The sequence below is a fragment of the Marmota flaviventris genome, chromosome X (assembly GCF_047511675.1).
Source record: "Marmota flaviventris isolate mMarFla1 chromosome X, mMarFla1.hap1, whole genome shotgun sequence".
Classification (NCBI taxonomy): Eukaryota; Metazoa; Chordata; class Mammalia; order Rodentia; family Sciuridae; genus Marmota; species Marmota flaviventris.
In genome coordinates, this window is record NC_092518.1 from 106,367,473 (window position 1) to 106,389,514 (window position 22,042).

At 40.2% G+C, this 22,042-nt stretch overlaps 1 pseudogene; it reads left to right on the forward strand.

The window, feature by feature from the left end:
- The first annotated feature begins 15,278 nt into the window (after nt 1-15,278).
- Nucleotides 15,279-22,042, forward strand: part of LOC114089934 (tyrosine-protein kinase Fer-like) — a 74,210-nt pseudogene continuing 67,446 nt past the window's right edge.

The following is a 22,042-nucleotide window of genomic DNA, read 5'->3' on the forward strand; positions in this document are numbered from 1 at the left end:
TGCACAAAAAAATCTTAAAGAACTTCATGAAGCCTCCGTATGCTCCCATTTTATATACTCCACACCAGAATATAACCATTCCTACTTTCCCCAGAAAGAATATTTTTGAAACAAGTATATCAGGCTTCAGAATTAGGATAGCCTGTAGGATTATCAGTCATTCTATTTGAGAATCAATACCCTTACTTCCCAAATACTATACCCTCAATCTTTCTAAAGACCCAGACTGCCCCTCAAACATCATTGTGAATGTGAATCATATGGGGATCTTGTAAGATGTACATCCTAATTCATCAGATCAACAATGGGGCTTGAAATTCAACACTCTCACAAGTTGCTAGGTCATGCAGATGCTGCTATTCCAAGGAATAGTAAGATTAGAGAAAATAATCTCAGAGAACATTGACTAAGAAAAGAAAAAAGGAAGAAAGCAATTGAAAAGAGAAAGAAGAGACATAGGGGAGGATGGGAGGGAGGGAGAGAGGGTGTTTGAACAGAATGTTGTGGTCCTAAAGTGGAGGCCTGGGACATAAAACATGGGAGTAAAGCCTTATAAATTAACTTGCCACAACTCTGGCTCTCTGGTTTTCTTTTATTCATCTTGATCCACTTTTGTGGAATAAAATTCAGGTTAATTGAGACAAAAGTCACATTTCAATAAACACTGATGCCATTATGGTTACAGCCCAGTTAGCTAGCACCTTGGCAGCTATCTCTGGGATGGTAAGAAAATCTTGGAAGAGCCTCTGTAAACAAATCTGTCCTCCGAGCCTGTGCAAAGTCTCCAGACAAGAAGGAAAAGCCTCAGAAGATGCCAGGAAAACCTCACATGTGTCAGTCAAGAGGCACAAAGCAGGCTGAATAGGAAATAGAAACCTCTGTGCTGTCCTCAGCCAATTTGGTGATGTGACATTAGGGGAGTGTTGGTTAGGTAAAGAGTGAGCTCTTCACCCTTTCATCTTTTATTTCCAAAGAAGTTCTAAAATATCACCTAGTGACTTCTAATTTGTTACCTAGTTATTAGGCTTCTGGTTCTCTGTATTGACCTAGATCTGTCAGGGTCTATTCACAGGCACAAAGATGGAGAGGCTTCCTGAGATTTTTACATTTATTACTAATTATCAGAGTCTGCCTTCAGGGTTGATATTACTAGTAATTGTTCAGGAAGGATGGCTCAGGGTAAATCACCTGCAAGAATATGATCCATTGAAATCTGGTTAACAAAAGAGTACCCTTAAAAGATGAGGAAGTCACCTCTTATTTACTATGGGCAATAGTAAATGAGGATTATTGGGCCCAGGGGGACATGTGCCTCAACTTCAGACCATGTTTGGCACCCACTAGAGAAAAGATTGTGTCTTAATTACTTTATGCTTCTCTAGATTACTGACCAGCCACTAGAAGTGTGCCCCTCCCCTGCCACAAGCATGCCTTCACAAGTGACTGACCTTCTGGTGCCACAAATTCACTAAGGTGCTCCCTGAGGTTGATTCTGCTAATTGTTTTAAGAAACTCTTTCCAGTTTCCGCAATGCTGATCAGAACGACTTCAGGCTCCTTTGGCTTTTTCAACAATATTTCTGAAATCCCTCTCAGATGCAAGACCTCAAGATGCCTGAAGATGGGAGGGGTTCCATTTTTCTCCTAAGACTGTTCTCTTTAGTCTTCCTAGGAAATATTAACTTTGTTCATATTGTTGCCCATTTTCAGAATGATATATTCCTTCTGCAGCCTATGCACAGGTATACTTGCTGGAGAAGTTCTCTTGAATAAGAGAGCTCATTTTATGTGAAATGGGGACCAAATCCTGAATAAATGAGGCAGTGATATTCTTTTTCTCCAAAGAACTTTTACCTCAGTAATAATAATTTATTCTCATTTAAAAGCAGAAATCAAGGTGCTTGGGATATGGCTCAGTGGTACAGCATTTGTCTGGCATGTGTGAGGCCCTAGGTTTAATCCAAAGAACCATGAAATATAAAATAAAAGCAGGAATCAGAGGCACTGAGAGGTTAGGTCACTCGCCCAAAGTCATGCAGCTAGGTAGTGACATCTCATAACCAATGGAGAAATGGGGACTCTGACTTTCTGCCACAGATATAAAATTTTTCTTAACTTCTGAAAGAGATATGACCCAGGACTTAGGGGTTCCAAGGAAGAGATTGGCCCACTTCCATGATAGTCTTTTAGGCTTCAGGTGCATGCATCTTCAACATTCTTCTTGCAGATAACTTTTATTCCAGGGTCAATGGTACATAATGATTACATCATTCTGTTGTTATCAATTTAGTATTCACTCACAAGAAAGAGAAGTATCTCCTTAGTATACAGGGAAAAGATGTAGAGGTGGGTATAGTTTGAAGAGGAGCAAGAAAGTCTTCTTCAGTTTTCTGAGTTGGGGCAGATGAATCCCCTGCAATAGTTAATTGATGTCTTCAAAAGGAGAGTGCCACCAGCAGCATCTCAATCAGGCTCACAATGTTAGGGCAAACACCCATGGGTTCCTGGCCCTTTCATGGATATCATGCTCTGGCCTCTTTTGCTATCTCGTTAAAGTCCTTGTACTATTTTTAGGCTTTAAAAACTAAGGTTGTAGGTATTTTAAAAAAATAAACAGTCACCTTTCTTGCAAGGAGCAGTAAATTTTGTTCTCCAGTCGAAATGCACTTCAATTCAGTAAGTCATAAAAGATTTTTTTACCCTCTATTGTAAATGAATAGTCTTTTGTCACAGGTTCTGTAATCAGAATACACTCTGCCATGTAGTTCTCTTAAATATCTCTTTTTAAATACCACTACAACTTCCTAGTATACCTACATTCTGAGTGATTAAAGTCTTGAGTTAGACTTTGCAATAGACTTTGCCTGTATATTCCTTAGTATAATCAATTCAGATACTAGAGAATTATCCTAATTTAACATATTGCAAAGCATTCACATCAAGTTGAAGAATTTAACCAGGCCTGCTGTCTAAAGCCATTTGAATAGGCTGCAGCCCCAGTAATGCCAATTTGAGATAATAGCCATCATTTTTGTTCAAGATAGATTGAGCCATAATAAACTTCTCAATTCCAAATAGAAAACCCCTTCAAATTTAAATTTCCCCTTGCCTTTGCAGATCCCTTCCCACTGGAGGCATGTGATGAGAGGAAATCACCGAAAACGTGGCTGCTTCAAGGATCCTGAGCCAGATTTCACTCTCCTTGGTGTCGGGCATGACACGAATATTGCTGATGGTGCAATGACCTTTCAATAGGAAAAACTGATTTTTTTTTCCTTCAGTGCCTTATGGAACACTCTAAGACTCACGACAATGCAAACCATCATTGAAATCTTTTTGCTTTGCTTGAAAAATTAAAATAAAAACCAACAAAAAAAATGGACGTGCAAGATTCCAGTATGCGAAAAAAGTCTTATTTTAAAAAGTCAATTCAACAAAAGCCATTCTTTGATACCACTGCACAATATACAAACACCATGTTCTTTAATACACACACACACATACACACACATACACACAAATTTAAAATTCCAATTAAGCAAATAGGCCCATCTTAGCTAAAAGAATTAGTTCCTCCAGATTAAAAAAAAATTAAAAAAACCCTCTGTCTCCCAGTATTTGGAAAGACAGACTGGCATTTCTTCTAGGATCTGCTGATCAGATGTTTTTGGTATTTCCTGTTGGTGGTGATGTTCTGTGCACCCTATTTTCTTTCAATGTTGCTGAAATGTGTATATCTTTAGACTGTAAATGCAACACTTAAGAAAATTCAAATGCTTTGGAAAAGGGACTAAGTGGCGACTTCTCTGTGTTCCTGAAATAGTTTTGTGAAAATGCTTTGATAACTTCCCACTTGGTAAAGGGATCAACAGAGCTTTCAAAATTGTCTTGTGTGTGTAGCAAGGGACGGGGCACTATCAGGCATACCTATCGGTGCTTTCCTAAAACAGATCCCGAGGCTTTCCAAGAAGCTTGGAATTTCAGCTCACAGATCTGTTTTTCTTGCTTCAGTGTGCATTTTAAGTCAATATAGCTGAGTATTTAGCATTGAGGTGAGGGAAATGCTGCCTATACTCCCAGATGTGTTTAGAATATCTTTCTCAGAAACAACACTGTGTTTAGCTCTGCTTTCTCTGCTAAGTATGCCTTTCAAGTGTATACCACGGAGACAGAACCGCGTTGCAAGGCGGGCCAGTGGGTTCAGACCACAATTCTCAATCTGACTTTACTCTTGCTTGGTCTGTCTTACCAGCTGTTGCCTGTTACTGCCCGTGGCTCTCCGTCAGACTGCATGTGTCCTTTTCTAGTTTGCAAAGACTAAAATGCATTCCCAAACCTACAGCTAATCTGAGGGCCTCAGCATCACTCCCAGGTCCTTGCTTGGAGCAGTTTCTCTACTGACTCTCAGAAGATCGCTCTACTGCTCCATGGGCTATCAAGTAACTAATTGCATACCTGCCATTGGCATCATCAGAACAGTCAGAGGAAATAGTCTCCGCTCACTAATTACCTCCTATATAACAACGTATGCTTTCCGTAGTTCAGTAGTTCGCTCTCATCAGTAACGTGCATTGGGAAGTTTCCAGACTGTAAAAACTAGGAGCTCGCCTTCATTTCCCAAGTGTGACCCTTAGATGCTTAGTTGACTCGCTGCATATTTGCTCTTGTCTTCAGAAAAGAAAGGAAGAAGTCTTGTTCCAAGGAAATGTTTCCAGAAAAGTGTAATATAAACTTTCATTCCAAAAATGGTGTCATAAGCAAATAACTCACCTGTCAGATTTTAAATGGTATTTGAACACAAAAGAAAGCTGTTGTGTTTTTGTTTTGTTTTGTTTTCATGAAACTGTGATTTTCAACTTATGAATGCTATAATGTCCCAGTGTGGGAAGCTAACGCTGTGTGAATATGAAGTTGTATAAAACAAACCAACCAACCTACACACAAATGTTTTCATAGGCACTGTATAAAGAGAAATGTATGTTTATTGACTCAAATCAGTTTTTCAGAGAGGAAACTTCACTGGGATAAAGAAGCGGGTAAATTGGTTTGTTATTTAAAAAAAAAAACTTGCATGTTTAAAAAAATGTTAATTGCTTCAAATTTCTGCTACTAACTTCAAGCTATGGGAGTTTGGCAATAGTCACTTGAGGATTTTTTTCCAATTCTTTTCTTTTTGTTGTTAAAGCTGTACTTCAGTGAACAGAAAAATTGCCAAGCAAACTAATGGCCGTAAAAGCATAAATTGCATGTGTGGGCATAATTACGGAGCCTCATTGCCATGAGGTATTGTACAAAATTTTAATACATTTTGTAAATAAAATTGTAAAGAAAGAATTTGTTTTCTGTGCTTCAATTATCTGTTTAAAATTTACCTGGATGCAGATGCTGAGAAGTTAGTATTCACTAATTGATTTCCTACCTGAAGCTTTGCAATGGATGCAATAGTCACCTTACTTGTGTTTCTCACAAAGGGTTGCATCTCTCCTCACCCTGACTGCAATGAAAGGCAGGCTCAGACTCCTCAGCTAAACCCTAAGTTAGTTTGATGTTGGGGCCTTCCATCACCATTCTTGGCCTCCTCTACGTTTTGGGACCCCCCCCCCATGTTGGAAAACCATTATTTCTCCAAGGGTGATGCAGAGTGGGAGAAGAAATAATGAATTGAGGACTCTACAGTTTTTAGAATATTTCTGAGGCAAAAATGAAAAGCTAAAGATCTAGCTAGTCTGATCTGCAGATTCTGAACATGGAATACAACTTTCTCTGATAAATTAATCAAGTGCTTAAATGCAGACCAGTTTTATATGATGCTCACCATACAAAAGAGGAGACAATGATAGGTAGAAAGAAGAAAGGATAATTGGCAACAGAGCCAAAAAAGAGGAAACTGAGATACTAGAGAGATCAAGGAAGAAACATATCTGGAACTAGAGAGTTAGAAAGCAAAGAATTCAAGACCTTGGAGAAGAAAAATATAAATGGAAAAAGAAGACTCTGACACAGTGGTCAACTTGGCCTGTAGTCCCCAGCAACATTATTACCACTTTCACTATCCTCTGAAATGCTGATTGGTTATTGAATTACTTAAACTTTAGAGTTAGTCTTCAACTGCTTTCCTTTTCAAAAAAATTAAGACACGTGTAATAGTTCTACCAAAAGAAAAGTGATTATCTAGGGAGAAGATTCAGTGACTAGACTAGACTGATGGTCCTCTTGGGGGCTGAGGTAACCCATTCAAGTACCAAATGATGTCTCCAGATCTTCCAAAATAATAGATTTCTATTTTAACAGAAACTGATTCCTTACCCAAAGGAGAAGCTACTCTCAGGTGTTGTGGCAAATGAAAATAAAGCACTGTCTTGGTTTAGCTGGGGTTTGGGGTTTTTTTTCCTTGGAGGAAGAGAGAAGCAAAGAAGAATACTGTTTCTCAAATTGGATTCTAGGTAGCTATGTATTTTGCTCACATATAGGAACAGACTTGCCAACTAGATTTGCGAAAATCCCTTGAGCTTCAAATGACTCTCTCCCTCTGAGCACAAAAGGAGAATGACTCTTGATCTCTGCTTTGATTTTCCTGCCCTGTTAAGACTCACATCTAATCACACTCTGTCAATAGAACAATCTTCAAACAGAAAAGGCAAATGCATTTAAAGGAAATCTTGGTAGGATCATGGGAGAAATAGTGCTTCAAATTGCCACCCTGCTGTTGAATGGGGGAAAGAGTTGACAGTGACTTGAGGAGATGAACATAAAGAAGAACAAACTGAGAAACAAGAGGCAAAACCATATTCAGATTCAATCAAGCAAAAGATACACTAATATTTTATTTCACAAGAATCAGAGTCCAGCTATAAGTACAAATACCACCAAAACCTATTATTAGGGGAAGAGTTACTTTCAAAATTGGAGCCAGATTTTTAACTACTCTGGCTATATCCCTCCCCTTTTCTCTTCACCCTGCTGGACCAGGCTTCCTGGGTACCAATTTATCATCAGATTACTTGGCAGACATGAAACTCAGCAACAATATACCTGCATGCAATTGTGGGAGAACACAACTTAACACTCCATCAGGAAATCTCTCTTGATTCAAAGGGTATTAGAAGAGCTTGCAGTTTTACCCCTGTCACTGAACTAAAGGGAGAGCACATTCTTGGGTGAGAGTTTTAGATGGCACTAAGAATTAAGGAAAGCTGCCTCCAGAATTAAAGTGAAGGAATAAAGTGCGAGGACACATCTCACACATGTAAGACTGGGAGTCATGGATGAATCATTTATCCTCAGTGAAGACAGAGGGCACTTAGCACTTCTTTAAAGGCCCTTGGGAGAGCATTGTTGTCATGAGAAGATAAAAGGGGGCATTTGGGGGGTATCTGTCAGTATCCCAAACCTAATGCTATGTCCTCAGCATCCTCAACAGTGAGGGTTCACAAGCCCCATTTAAATGGGTAAGATCCCCAGGCTTTTTGACAGTCATTGTCATTGTAAGCAAACATCACCTGGACAATATGGTGGGGAGAAGTCATGTACTCTCTTCCTCTGCTTACCAGATGAGGAAGTAGCAAACTTGGTACCTGCCCTCATTGCAGTCTTGGTGACACTATAGATGATAACTAGAAAGAATTTGTGTCCAATTCTCTGCTCAGAGAAAACACCATAAAGAACCCAAAAGGGAGACTTTCCATTTGCCCCTTCACTTCCACTTGCTCTTCCTAACACAATTGGGTGGAACGTAACTGAGTATCTCTTTGTTCCTTGAAAGCCATGAGCCTTTGCAAGAGAGGAGTCATACCAGGCCCCTGTAAGCCTCTGCTGAGAACCTCCCAATGACTACTTTCCTGCCAGCCTGCCCACCCTCAGAACAGGAGGCATTGGCTTATTTGTTGACTCATGACGCCCTAGCTATAAAACTGTAAAAGAACCTGCAATGACAGCCTAAGAAATAATCCTCTCCCCATGTCAGCAGCTTTGGCAAAATTACCCCACAGTGGCTTCATTGAGCTTCAATCCTATAGCAAAACAGTTGATTTACAATTTTCCTAATAAATATTCATTAAGCCTGAACAAGTCAATTAAGCTCTGGCGGCAGCTCACAAAAAGCTTAAATATAGGCAGATGGGGAAACAACTTTCAAAATAATCCGAAACAACATTGCAGTGTTCCACCACAAGAGTGCAAAAGCTTCCCCGAGAGACCACAAACTCTCTCTGAACCTGATGAAATGCTCTAGGGCTCACATTTCCCCTTATTTATAGTATAGCTTCAGAAAAGCTTGATGCACCCTCCAACTCCATTTCCTCAATTATTGCTGTATGACTTCTGCCACCATCACTCTACAGGAACTTCCTTTGCCAAAGTCATCAACAAACTATAATTTGTACTTTATCATAAGAGCTGGCAAACTTCAGCCCTTGGGCTAAATCCAACCCACCACCTGTTTCTGTGAATAGAGTTTTATTGAAACACACCTACACCTATTTATTTATGTATTATCTGTGCCTGCTTTTACCATACAATGGCAAAGTTGGCTAGTTACAATAGTATTACCCACAAAGTCTAAAATATTTACTTAGCTGCCTTTTACATAAAAAGTTTCCCAATTCTTACTTTGCCCTACGTTGATAGTCATCATCTTATTTGACTTCTTTCCAGAATTTGGGGCTATTAACTTTTCCCATGTTAGAAATCTCTATTCCTTTGATGTATGTGACAGCACTCTTTTCTGGTTTTCCTCCTACCCTGCTGCTGCTAATATGCTTCCTGGTATCCTCTTCTATCTCTTAGTGTCAATGTTCTCCCAAATTCTACCATGTTCTTCCTTTCTCTCCAGTCTCTACACTTTTCCTAGGCACTATACCATGGTATCCAATGGTTTCCATTTCCACCTATATTATGTTGTCTCACAGCCTCTTTTTCTATCTCAAATTTCCCTCCTGAGTTCCAAACAAGTATATCCAAATACCTGAGCTGGGGATGTAGCTCAATGGCAGAGTGCTTGCCTAGGATGTGTGAGGATCTGAGTTCAATTCTTAGTACCAGAAGGAAAAAAAAAAATGTCTGTTAGACCCTCCTCACCTGAATTAACCCACAAGCACACCAAACTTGCTTACATTCCTAACACAGAATTCATTTCTGGTCTTTCCCTCACCTCATTGCAACCAGAGTTCCTGCTATAAGTGCCCATCTTGACTTCAAACCACATCTATGGGGACTAAAATAAAATATAATAAATCTAACACACTTTAAAAGGTAAATGTGATAATCTGAGGAAAAACATGCTTGCACTCAAAGTAGAACCCACAGTACAATAACATTTTTTTAAAAGATGCATCAGTTTAACATCAAGTTGGATAGCTAGAAAATGTAGTTAAAAGTAAACATATTGTCCTTGCATCTTTTAAATCTCAGAAATATAATACGGTTTGCACTCATGTGAAAGAAAGTCAAGTAGAGTTATCATCAAGGGGTTATCAAGCCCCAGAAAAGCTAACCAAGGGCCCCAAATCACTTCTCAAAACATAATAATAAAAAATAAAAATTAAAAAAAAATTTAAAAATTTAAAAAATTTTTAAAAACATAATAATAAAAGGAGGTAGATCAGCTCCTCCAAGAGAGATATTAGATATAAGAGTAGAATAACAGAATAAGAAAAAATATGTGAGGGGGTTGTGCATTCAGTTTATATGTACTCAAAACATATATATTTGTGTAAGGGTTCAGAATAGTCTACACAGCCCATTCTTTTTTAAAAAAAATATTTCTCAGTTGTAGTTGAACACAATGCCTTTATTTTATTTTATTTTTATTTTTATGTGGTGCTGAGGATCAAACCCAGGGCCTTGCAAGTGCCAGGTGAGCGCTCTGCCACAGAGCCATGACCCCAGCCCTACACAGTCCATTCTTGAGATTTTTTTTTTCCTTACCCTTTGCTGCAGACTGAATTGTGTCCCCTCTGAAATTCATATGTTGATCCCTAACCCCCAATGAAACTTGATTTGGAAATAGGACCTTTAGGAGATAATTAAGGTTAAATGAGGTCATAAGGGTGAGGTCCTAATTTGACAGGATTGGTGACCTTATAAGAGGAGGAGAAGGATAGAGATCTCTCTCTGTGCACATGCATGTATGTAAGAAAGGCCATGTGAGCACACAGTGACAAGGTGACTATCTGCAAGCCAGGAAGAAAGCCCTTACTGGAACCTGACCATGCTGGTACCCCACTCTCTGACTTTCAGTCCCCAGTACTGTAAGAAAATACATTTTGGGGCTGGGGTAGTGTCTCAGCAGTAGACTGTTCACCTAGCACACTCAAGGCCCTGTGTTCGACCCTCAGCACCACATAAAACAATAAATAAATAAAATAAAGATATTTTTTAAAAGAAAAGGAAATACATTTCTATTATTTAAACCACTAAATCTTTGGCATTTTGTTTTGGCAGCCCAAACTGTGTTATGCCTTTTCTTGTTTCCATGTTTTTGCACATGTTTCTCCATTTACCTATTATCCCCTTCCCCCACTTTTGTGCCTGACTAACTCATATTCTGTCTTTAAGACAAAATTGAAATCATTTCTTCTGGGAAGTCTTCCTTGTCTTTTCTGCCAAGGATGGTGCTAGGGACTCTATGGTTTTGCTCCCATTTCAGTAGTGCTTATGTTTTTCATAGAACTTGTTAGAGAGAGAGAGAGAGAGAGAGAGAGAGAGAGAGAGAGAGAGAGAACTCCCCCCACCTCATCAGGAACAAAATACATACCTCAAAGCCATGCCTCCAGGTACCTACCTCCTCCAGCCACACTCTATCTGCCTACAGTTATCACCCAGTAAATTCCTACCAGGGATTAATGCACTAATTAGGGTAAAGCTCTCATAACCCAATTATTTAACCTCTAACCTTTGTCTCACACATGAGCTTCTGGGGGACACCTCATATATAAACCATAATAGTACTCTAAAGGCATATTGTCTTCCCTACCAGATCATAGGCTGAGAACATGAACAGTCTCCTAGTTGTTTCCACAACTGGAATGGGGTTGTTAATGCTTCAAGAGCAAATGAACGATATGCAGAAGTGGGGGGGAAAACAGAGGCATAACTTAGGAAATAATGTTGAAGATAGAGAACAGGAGCCACCTTATACTATGTAAAATGCATCATGTAAAAATGTGGATGTGTAACCGATGTGATCCTGCAATCTGTAATTGGGGTAAAAATGGGAGTTCATAACCCACTTGAATCTAATGTATGAAATATGATATGTCAAGAGCTTTGTAATGTTTTGAACAACCAATAAAAAAAAGAAAAGAAAAGGCAATTTTCCACAACCTTCCATTTCTCAGTATCTCTCTTATCCCAAAAGAAGCCCAACCTCACACCAGCCAGGCAACCTAGCACTCATCTTCCCTTGGGTGTGACATATCTCTTACATTAGTCACCATCACCACTCTGTGGGTGCCCTCCTTGGCCAATGCCCCAAGCTACTTCACTGAATCTAGGTCATAAATTGATTCACAAGACACTCAGATGTGCAAATCTAATCTCCTTTGTGAGGTTCACCCACTATATAGTAGTTGAGAAATACAAATTTTAATCTATAAAAATTTAGCTCATATATATACTGCATTAGGCTCAGGCCATATGGAAGACATAGTCATATACTCTTTGTACCTACCTTCCAGAAAGGGCTTGCCATCTAGCTGCAAGAAATGTAGTTAGCTTACAGGCACCAACTGTTAGCATCTTCAAAATCTGACTCAGTTTTTGAACCCAGGTCACATTCTTGAGGCAGCTCATTCAGTAAAATGGCTATAATCAAGGTTGCACGCTCTGGGGGAAACTCCAGCCAATGACCAAGCAAAGCAATACTACAAGTACCTAGCCATTTCCACTCAATATGGGACTTCTCTAATGAGCAATCTCTGCTCTGGAGAGCCCCCTTGGGCTGGCAGAGACTTTGTCAGGTCTGCATCACAATCTCATGGACCCCCTTGCTCAATTCTGTTTGTCCTTCCCTGCCTCTCCTCGTGTACTAATCCTAATAAACTTTTTTTGCACTCCTAAATCCTTCTCAGCCTCTGCTTCTCTGAGAGTCCAACCTGTGACATTTGGTACCAAAAGTAGTCCAAGGAAGTAGGCCATCATATGGCTCTTGGTGACTGGATTCACCAGCACCCAGCTAGTAATAAGGACCTTAATCCTGGTGGAAGGTTATATATAGACAATCCCTGGAACAAGGTGGCAGCCCAATGGTTAAAACTTCCCCCTGCCATGTTTCAGAAAAATGTACCAGTGGGGAGGATACATTAGCTGGTGGAATGACTCAAACATTTTAAATTTATATGGGATAAAATGGAATTTTATGCTTTTTTACTAAGTTACATTAATGCCCTACAAACAGATAATTTAAAGTCGAGGGCAAATAACACTTAAAAAGTAAGTGTGAGCCCAGTGCAGTGCCACATGCCTGGAATCCCAGGACTTGGGAGGCTGAGGCAGGAGGATCACGAGTTCAAAGTCAGCCTCAGCAAAAAACAAGGCGCTAAAAAACTCAGTGAGATCCTGTCTCTAAATAAAATACAAAATAGGGCTGGAGATGTGGCTAAGCACCCCTGAGTTCAATACCCCATACCAAGAAAAAAAAAGTAAATGTGAGAACACAGAAGTCCCTTTTATAGCTTACAAAGAAGCCCTCATTTACAGCAATGGGTGAACATGAAAAGCTGAAGATTAAATCCAGGATTTGATCATTACAGTGACTAAACTTCAATATTCAAGTGAGGCAAGTAAGTTACACCAAAGTTGAGGTTCTAGTAGAAAAAACTTGGGATCCTGACACATGGGGTGGAGACATGTATGTGAATTAAGCAAATGCTCCCAAAGAATTTGACTCCTTAGTCTTCTCCAAAACTTCTGAGCCTCTAAAAGCAGCCCACTCCTCCCCCAATAACTGCCAGTACTTCCTCCATATAAGACAATATAAAGTTCTTTCTTCTGTAAAGCAACAGGCCTATTTGTAGCACAGCCCTTCTAAAAACAAGTATTGTGCCCCAAAGAAAATAAGACCTAACTAGTATGTGCTGACAGGACTCAGGAGATGAGATTCTGAAGGTAATTATCAAGGAGAGTTTCATCATAAGATTGGGCTAGAAAGGGATTGTTGATTTGGGGACACTCTCTTGGGATAAAGGACTGACCATAACAGGGACCTCAGAAGGTAGTGTAACTCACTACTCAGGTGGCTTGATAAGCCTGGAAAAATCAGTGACCCATACTAAGTGATGTTGAAATTCCTAAATTGCTCTGGCATATAATAGAGGAAGGAATTATAAGGCCAAAGGAAACAGGCATGCTGGATTGGATATATTGTTGAAACCAGAAGATACTATGCTGCATAGGAGGACATGGGGGACACATCCTTCACCTAGACCATCAAGAAGACAGGTAAAGTTGACATCAGAATTATCGAGAAATACAGTAGTGGTTCTCCTCTGAAGGCCAAGGCAGATGATAGGAAAGCTGTTCCCTTGGTTTGTTATTAGAAATGTACTAATTAGGGTAAAGCTCTCATAACCCAATTATTTAACCTCTAACCTTTGTCTCACACATGAGCTTCTGGGAGACACCTAATATATAAACTATAATAGTACTCCAACCCTCCCCAACCCCAGAAACACAAACCAGGTGATAAGCTTTTCACCACTAGAAGCCAAGGGCTTGTAATTATTGTAAAAGTACATGTGATTAGAGTGGCAACCAAGTGGGCCTGATCTGTAGAGAATTAAAGGGATGATTAATAGAACAAGCATCGCTGGAGGCAAAAGAGATGGGCAGCCAAAAAGGGTATTGCTTAATATGTATAATTTTAAAAGGAGTAATAAATTATCAGAAACTAGAAGTCAGTCTTCCAATTTATAAATTCATGATTTCAGGAATGTGAGTATAGCTCAGCGGTAGAGTGTTTGCCTAGCATGCATGAGGCCCTGGGTTCAATCCTCAGCACTACAAAAAATATATCATGATTCCTAGTCCTGAGCTAATTTTAAGCCTTAGAACCCATTGATGAAAGAGATGCCTCCTAGGAGAAGAATCCTGTAATACCAGTCTTTCCTCTGGTCCTTATCAAAAGTCATCTACTTGGGTGAAGTTACTGTGTTAATCAAGAGTTCCATTACTCTGACACAATACTCAAGTAAACAATTTGCAGGAGGAAAGGTTTATTTTGGCTCACCATTTCAGAGGTTTCAGTCCATGGTTGGCTACCTAGCTCTGTTGCTTTGGGTCCTGTGTGGAGGTGGAACATTATGGTAGGAAGTGCACAGTAGAGCAAAGCTGCTCACCTCATGGTGGTCAGGAAGCAGAGAGAGAAAAGAGATGGGGGTTCCAACATCCTCTTCAAGGGCACACCCCTATGACCTAACTTCAACCCAGTAGGCTCCAACTCCTAAATGTTCCACCACCTTTCAATAGCTCCACAGTGTGGCAACCAAGCCTTTAATACATGGCCTTTGGGGGACACTTCAAATCCAAACTATAGCAGTTACTTTACATTATTTGCACATAGTGTACATTTACCATACACTAGGAAAAGAAGCATATCCAGCTATTGCAAGGACTATTGGGGCCAGGATCTGAGTTGACATTGTTACTTACAGACATAAAGCATCATCATGTCTACCTGTTAGAGTAAAGTCAACAGATGTTAAGTGTTATATGGAGTCCTGGCCAATGCCTTACTTGTAATAGATCTATTGGGTCTGCTGACTAACCTGATGGTCACTTTCCTCGTCTCTGAGTGTATAGTTGAGAGAGATATGCTGAGCAGTGAAAGTAATCTTTATACAAGATCCTTGGTCATAATAGAGGAAAAATAGGAGAAGTTTGTGAAACGACCCCACCCCAAAGTAACTAAACAAGATAATAAATCAAAAACAATATCACATCCCAAGAATGACGGTGGAAGTTACTGCCATTTACAAAGATTAAAATCCTGTGACATTAAAAAAATGGATCTGCCTAGATGGATCCTGGAAAATGACTATGGACCACTTCAAATTCAACAAGGAGTACCTGGTTCCAGGTACATGATATGCAGGTATTGATTTAGTAAGTACTTTCCTATCCCAATCAGGAAAGATCCAAAACAGTGAGCATTCATATGAAAGAGGCAACACATTCATTTACAGTTTTGCCTCAGGGCTAGGTTAATTCTCATACCCTCTGTTATAATGAGATATGGACCATCTGGACATCTTTTAGAGTATCATTTTGGTTTTTTACATCACCATGCTGATCCAGCAGAACGAACAAGAAAAGACCAGCATGCTGGAGGCCTTGGTAAGATACTGCTCCACAGAGTGGTGTCATGCAGGGGCTCTGACCCAGGAAACAGATATGGGGTTTGGCAGGTGGAAGAAGATGCAAGGCCTGGTGGGAATATTGGTCATCCTTTATTCAGAAGTGGCCAAAGCCATTAGCCAGCACCCCACCCCCCAACATTTTCATAGGCCCTTTTTTTATATAGCACAGAAAAGAAGGCATACTGCAACAAGTTAGATGAGGGGAGGGGGCATGCTCACAAATTAATGTTTACCACCTTGAGCCTATACATTGAATCAGTGTTTCTGGCATTGATTAACCATAACATAGTTCCCAGCCCTGGCTACATATTAAAAATATAACATAGCCTGACAAAAGACTTGGCAAGGGAGCCTAACTAGAGCCATTTGGGGGCCTGCCCCAACAGGTGGGAAATCAAACCTTTAATGATTCAGGAACCTGATACTTCAGTATAGGTATTAGAGTCAATTCTCAGGGGCATACAGTCCCCACCCAATAAAAAAGACAAAATTGCTGAATTTTGTAAAATCTACTACAGAGCAGTAAATGCAATGCCTGATGGGTCTCCTTAGGTTAGAGAAGCAAAACATTCTACACATAGAAATAGTTCTCTGGTCCTTATAGTTGTTGAAACTAGAGGTTACCTACCAGTTTTGAGTGGAACCCAGAGCAGGAAAAGGCTTTGCAGCATATCTAAGCCAGGTGCAAAAGCCCAATTACTTGGTCCATATAACTGGCAGACTTTATATCGTTAGAGAAACAATGTGGAGTCTATGGGAGAGATGTGGTGGAATCACAATGAAGCCCTTGGAGTTCTAGAGAAAGGCCATACCAAAGAATATGTATGCCTTCTAAAAATAAAAAAGCCCTTGACAAGATATTAGGCCCTGATACAGATAGAATGATTGACTATGGAACAGTGACCCTACATCTAGAAATGCCCACCATAAACTGGATCCTGCTAGACCCATCAAGTCTTAACATTGACTAAGCCTAGCAAAAATTATGATAAATATGGAAATGGTACATCTGGGACCTCACATAAGTTGAACCAGCAGACACAGGCAAATCCCATTAGAAGGTAACTGTGATTTCCATGTCACCCACTATAGTTGCACAGTGCCTCTCTTTCATCTCACATTGATCACCGTACTGGAGGGGCCCCATGTGATCAGCTGAAGGAGAAAGGAAATGCCTGAGTCAGGTTTGTGCATGGGTTAGTTTGATATATGGTTATAAGCTAAAAATGAAAGTGACTGCATTACAGTGTCACTCTGGGATAATATTTGAGACAAAGGAGAGAAAAATTATCAGAAATACAGGAAGTGCCGTGGCCATCTACTCTGTATGTGTGGAGATACAGCCCAAGATTAGAATATATAGACTATACACCATGGTAAATGGCCAAGTCAGAGATCTGGAAGGAGAAAGATTGGAAAAATAGAGAAAACAGGTTCTGGTATATAAGCATATATATTGATATGGGCATGGGCATGAATTGTGAAGATCTTTGCACCAAATGTTATTGTTCATCAAAGACGATCTACTATGAAAGAGATACTAAACATTAAGTAGACTAATGGTTAGCTTATTGATGCTACTAGCTTTCTTCATCATCTAGAAAATGAATTCACAAAATATGTAGCATGGTGACAGGGACTGAAGCAAGGCATGGGCTCGGGGTATGTGCTCTCTCCTTCATTTAGAGTAGTCTAGCCACTGCTGCTTCTAAACATCTAAGTTGCCAGTAACAGAAACCAATGCTGAGGCCTAGTATAGCACCATTCCACAAGGAGAACAATCAGCCACTCAATAGACCTGATAACAAGTTTACTACAATGGGCCACATCTATCCTGAAAGAACCAGCAGGTCATCCTCATAGGGATAGCACCTATACTATGTTTTCGTTTCCCTTTCCTACTTGTAGAACCTCATCCAAACCATTATCTGGGGGCTTATGGAATGCTTGATCCACAAGTCTGGAATTCTACACAGTATGGTATCAGCAAGGGGACCCATATTACAGAAAAGGAGGTGTGGGAATAGGCCTATGACCATAGCATACATGGCTCATATCACACATCACCTATCATACCATCCAGAAGTAACTGGCCTCACAGAGGCACCGTCTCAGAGGCAATGCTCAGAAATAATTAGTTAAATCAGAAATCTCTGCGTGGTGTTGTGTCCTCTAAAGGAAAATACATTGTTCAAAGGAGTAGAAGCACAAATGGCCCCACTAACCACCACTCCCAGTGATCCAGTGGAGGCTTTTGTGTTCCCAACCCCTGAAATGCTAAGATTTATAGTGTTAGCAATTCTGATCCCCCAAAGTGGTATGTTCTCATCAGAGGACACAAGAACCCCCTTGAACACCAAACTATTACTGCCAGTTGGACACTTTTGTGCATTGACCATTGGACACTTTGGGATCCTTGTGTCCATAACTAAGAAGAGGACTCGCCATCCTACAAGGCATAATTGACCCTACTTCACAAGAGGAAAGAGAAATAATATTTCAAATGAGAGAAGATAGGAATATGTATGGAACTCAGATGACCCAGCTGAGCCATCCCCCAGTACTTCTCTAACCCATTGAGACTGTGAATGAACATGTGCATCAACACCAGTCTGAAAAGTGTATGGCTACAAAAGAGTTTGATTTTTCAGGAATGAGTTTGGGTCAAAACAAAATAAGTCACCAAAACCTGCCAAGATTATATATAAGGGTGATGACAATTTAGAATGGATAGGAGTAGAGGGAAGCAATACCAGTTGTAGCCTACCACCAGACAAGGTGGGTTTGGTGGGCTGGTACTTCATCTTAGTATCCCCCTACCTTTTCCTTCTTTCTTTCTTTTTTTTTTTCTCTTTTTGGTACCAAGGATTTAACCCAGGGGCTCTTAACCACTGAGACACTTCCCCAACCCTTTTTATTTTTTATTTAGATACAGGGTGTAAATTGCTTAAGGTCTTGTTAAATTGCTGAGGCTGGCTTTGTACTTGCAATACTCCTGCCTCAGCCTCCCAAGCCACTGGGATTACAGGCATGGGCCACCATTCCTAGCTACTCCCCTTTTCTGAAAAGGCAAGATCCAGCATGGTGGCACATGCCTGTGATCCCAGTGACTCAGGAGGCTGAGGCAGGAGTATTGCGAGTACAAAGCCAGCCTCAGCAACCTAGCAAGAACCTAAGCTACTTAGCAAGACTTTGTCTCAAAATATAAAATAAAAAGGGCTGGGGATATAGTTTAGTGATAGAGTGCCCATGGGATCAATTTCCAGTAATAAATAAATAAATAAATAAATAAATAAATAAAATGGCCAAGAGCCCTCATATGACTTTCTTTCTGAACATGTACAGAGAAAAGGGACAGATTAACATGGGGGGAGGAGACTATGGTAGACCTACAGATTGTAACTCAGATCTGTATTCCAGAAGGACTTATTTCCCAGATGCAAAGAGTAATTATTTGACAGCCACCCGCTGTTAGCACCTTCAATTTTGGCATCAGCTCTTCAACCAAGGTCATGCTTTCTACGAGCAGCCCCTGGCCAATGACTAAAAAAAATAGTCATACAAAGGTGCAGCTATTTCTACCCAATGGAAATCTTCTCCAGAATTCCCCCATCAAACTGGCAGAAATTTCTCAGGTTTGCATCAAATCACATGCCCCCCCCACCCCTGTCCTCCCGCCCAATCTTGCCTTCCTTCTCTGTCATGGATGTTACTCTTCTATAAATCTCAGTATCTTTTTCCCACACAGTTCATCTTTTCTTTAATAGTCCCTGTTAGGTGCAGGACAGGCTGAACTAAGTTGTCTGCAGGACATGCTAAACAGATGTTACCTGCAGGATGATCCAGCCACTCAAACCCCCTCTGTCTGGTTCTTTATCACTTGTTTGTGTCAAGTCCAAACACTCAACCCCCTGCTCAAGGCCGAACACTTAACCCCCTTTGTGCCAACAAGGCAGTTTGCAAACCCAGAGACCCTATTAGATTTAGGCAGCACAGCAGAAGGGCTATAAAAACCTTCCCCTGCCGGGCTCTCTCTCTCTTTTTCTCCTGTTTTGCACTGCTGCAATAAAGATCTCTTGGTCACTCCGAGTGTTTGCTGGGAGCCATTAGCCAAGTAGGTATGACAATTTCCTTGCCAGCGTACCCCATGTTGCAGTGACATTGAATGTAGGTGACCTTGCTCAAGGACCAGGGCGGATTAGGGTGTTCCGGGTTTAAGATAATCGTGTTTAGGGCGTTCCCAGTTTAGGTTCCAGGTTTAAGGTTTAAGATTATTCCTCCTGGATATAGGGCGTATCCTGCTGCCTGAGTTCCCCTTGAGTTCTCACGGGATTCAGACAGTATATTTTGGGAGACAGAAGCCCAGTGGGTGTGGATTTGGGCAGAGAACGTGGATTTGGGCAGAGAACGTGGATTTGGGCAGAGAAGGTGGATTTCCCCAGAACGTGATTGTAGACGGCTGGTGTGAGTTCGGGAATAAAGAGTTGCTGTTTGAATCTACAAGCTGTGTGGTGGCTCGTGATTTTGTGCCCAGCCAGACTGCGGCATTTGGCGTCCCGTGCGGGGAACTTCTGAAGCTTAGAGGTAAGTGAAATTTCTCGCTCTTGAGGAAGAGAGAAAGAATGGGTGAACATTTCAAAAAACAATGTGTTATTGTTTTGATTTATTTTGTTTTTATTTCAAGTTGCCTGTTCCTAGAACTTTCTCAGGCAAATTGGAAAAAATGGTTGACTCAAGGTTTGAAGTTGTTCGCCTCCGAGGAAGAAAAATTGTTAGAGGAAAGAGGCACCCCAGTGAGACCAAGAACAATTAGGGCATATGTTGATACAATACAAAAATGTAGCCCATGGCTTTTTAAAGACAAGTTATTAAGTATATCAATGGGACCATCATGGTATCCTGTAGAAAGATTTTTCTTCAACAAGAAAGAGAGGGCTAGTTCTATTTGCTACACTTGTCTAAGATCTTGGTTTCTACAAAGTTCTGATTAATTTACAAAGCTAAAATGTTGAAACAGCAACCACTCTTTACTTATTAAGTCCCATAAGGTAATATATTTAAACATGTGTGTTTTCATAAATTGGTAAATGGAAAAATGTTTAATATTGCTTTGGTCTGTGTCTTTGCTAAAACAAGGTTACTAAGTGTTAAGATTCTATCATGTGTAATTTATATACAAAGAGTAGAAAAATTTTCAGTTGGGTTTCAATTATAGTATCATAAAAAACATGAAAGTCTTTCATCTTATTAAAGTGGAGTAATTTGTCTAAATCAGAAATTTTATAAGAGTTGTTTCAAAATGTGAATTTATAAAAAGGGTTAACGGTTAAAAAAGAGATAGAAAAAGATTCAAGATATGGAAATATATTTTAATATAAAAGGTTAAAGGAGAAAGAAATGTTTCTAGATGAGATAATCTCTGTGTGGTAAAGTAAAAAGTTGTAAAATGTCACTGCAACATGGGGTACGCTGGCAAGGAAATTGTCATACCTACTTGGCTAATGGCTCCCAGCAAGTGTTGTGGTCACTTTCCTTTCAGTCCCCTTTAAAGTAAAATTATTCATCTTTAGGAATTCTGGCCCCTGTTCCAGGCATTGGGGAGAGTATGTGCCAGTAAGTGACCTTATGATAGCAGAGGGTTGACAGTCCATTAAGATCTCAATGTGTCCTTTGGTTTCTCACTGCTCTCTGCTGTGCAGAGACTGGTTTGTGTTGCTTCTGAGATTCATGGTCCCTAAGGTACAATGCTCCCACTTCTGGGCATTCTGCTGGTATCTGAGACAGGAGCTTACAACTGGAATCAATTGTGGACCATTGTGCCTTCAGTGTGCTCACGACCTGACCCATTTTCCAGCTGACTCAGTCTCACTGGACTCTTAAATGTGCTATGGAACTCCCTTTCTGGAAGACTGCCTATAACACTCTTTTGCTCTTACCCCAGGTACAGGTTACTTTGTCCCTGCCATAGTGACTCACTCTTGTAACTTCAATAGCCATAGTCTCTGCTAACTTGAAAGTATGGGAGGATGGCAGAGTCTTTGACTCCATACTGCACATAAACCAAGGGCAGTTCTGAAGCCCTAAATTCTGGTCTTCTCTCTGCAAAACCTTTCTTGACCACCAAATGTATTTTGTATCACGTGTAGTTACCTCCTTCCAGAGCTGTAAACTAGGAAAAGGACAGAGGTTTCTTTACTCTAGAACTTTGGCCCAACAATGGGAGATTGTTCAATCCCTGACCACATTTTGTCTCTACCTTGGCCTCTCTCTACTCTTCTTCCTTCAGACCAGAAGAGTCAGAAGTAGACTTTATAATCCCTTTACTTATTCTTGCCTGACCAAAAGGGCCCTTAGGTTAAACTTCATGATTAGCATAGCCCAGGACTTCTTTATAAGATAAAAAAGAGGATAAAGGAATTTAGAAAACCCCTTTCCCTCTCAAGAAAGTCTGGATTTCAGTCCTGTTTTCTTGCTTTGAATCTGAAAATTCTATTTTGAAAACCAAAAATGGAATACTGCCTTTTTTCTCTTTTGATTCTTACTATACAAGTCCTTATTCTACCCTCCTCTCACTGTCCCTGAGCAGACAGATGCTTTGAATCAACTAGACAGAAAGTCGTATATCTGAAAAAAAGCAAAAGAGGAAAGCACATTAATATATCTTGAGAAGATGTTGAACATTTTTTCATA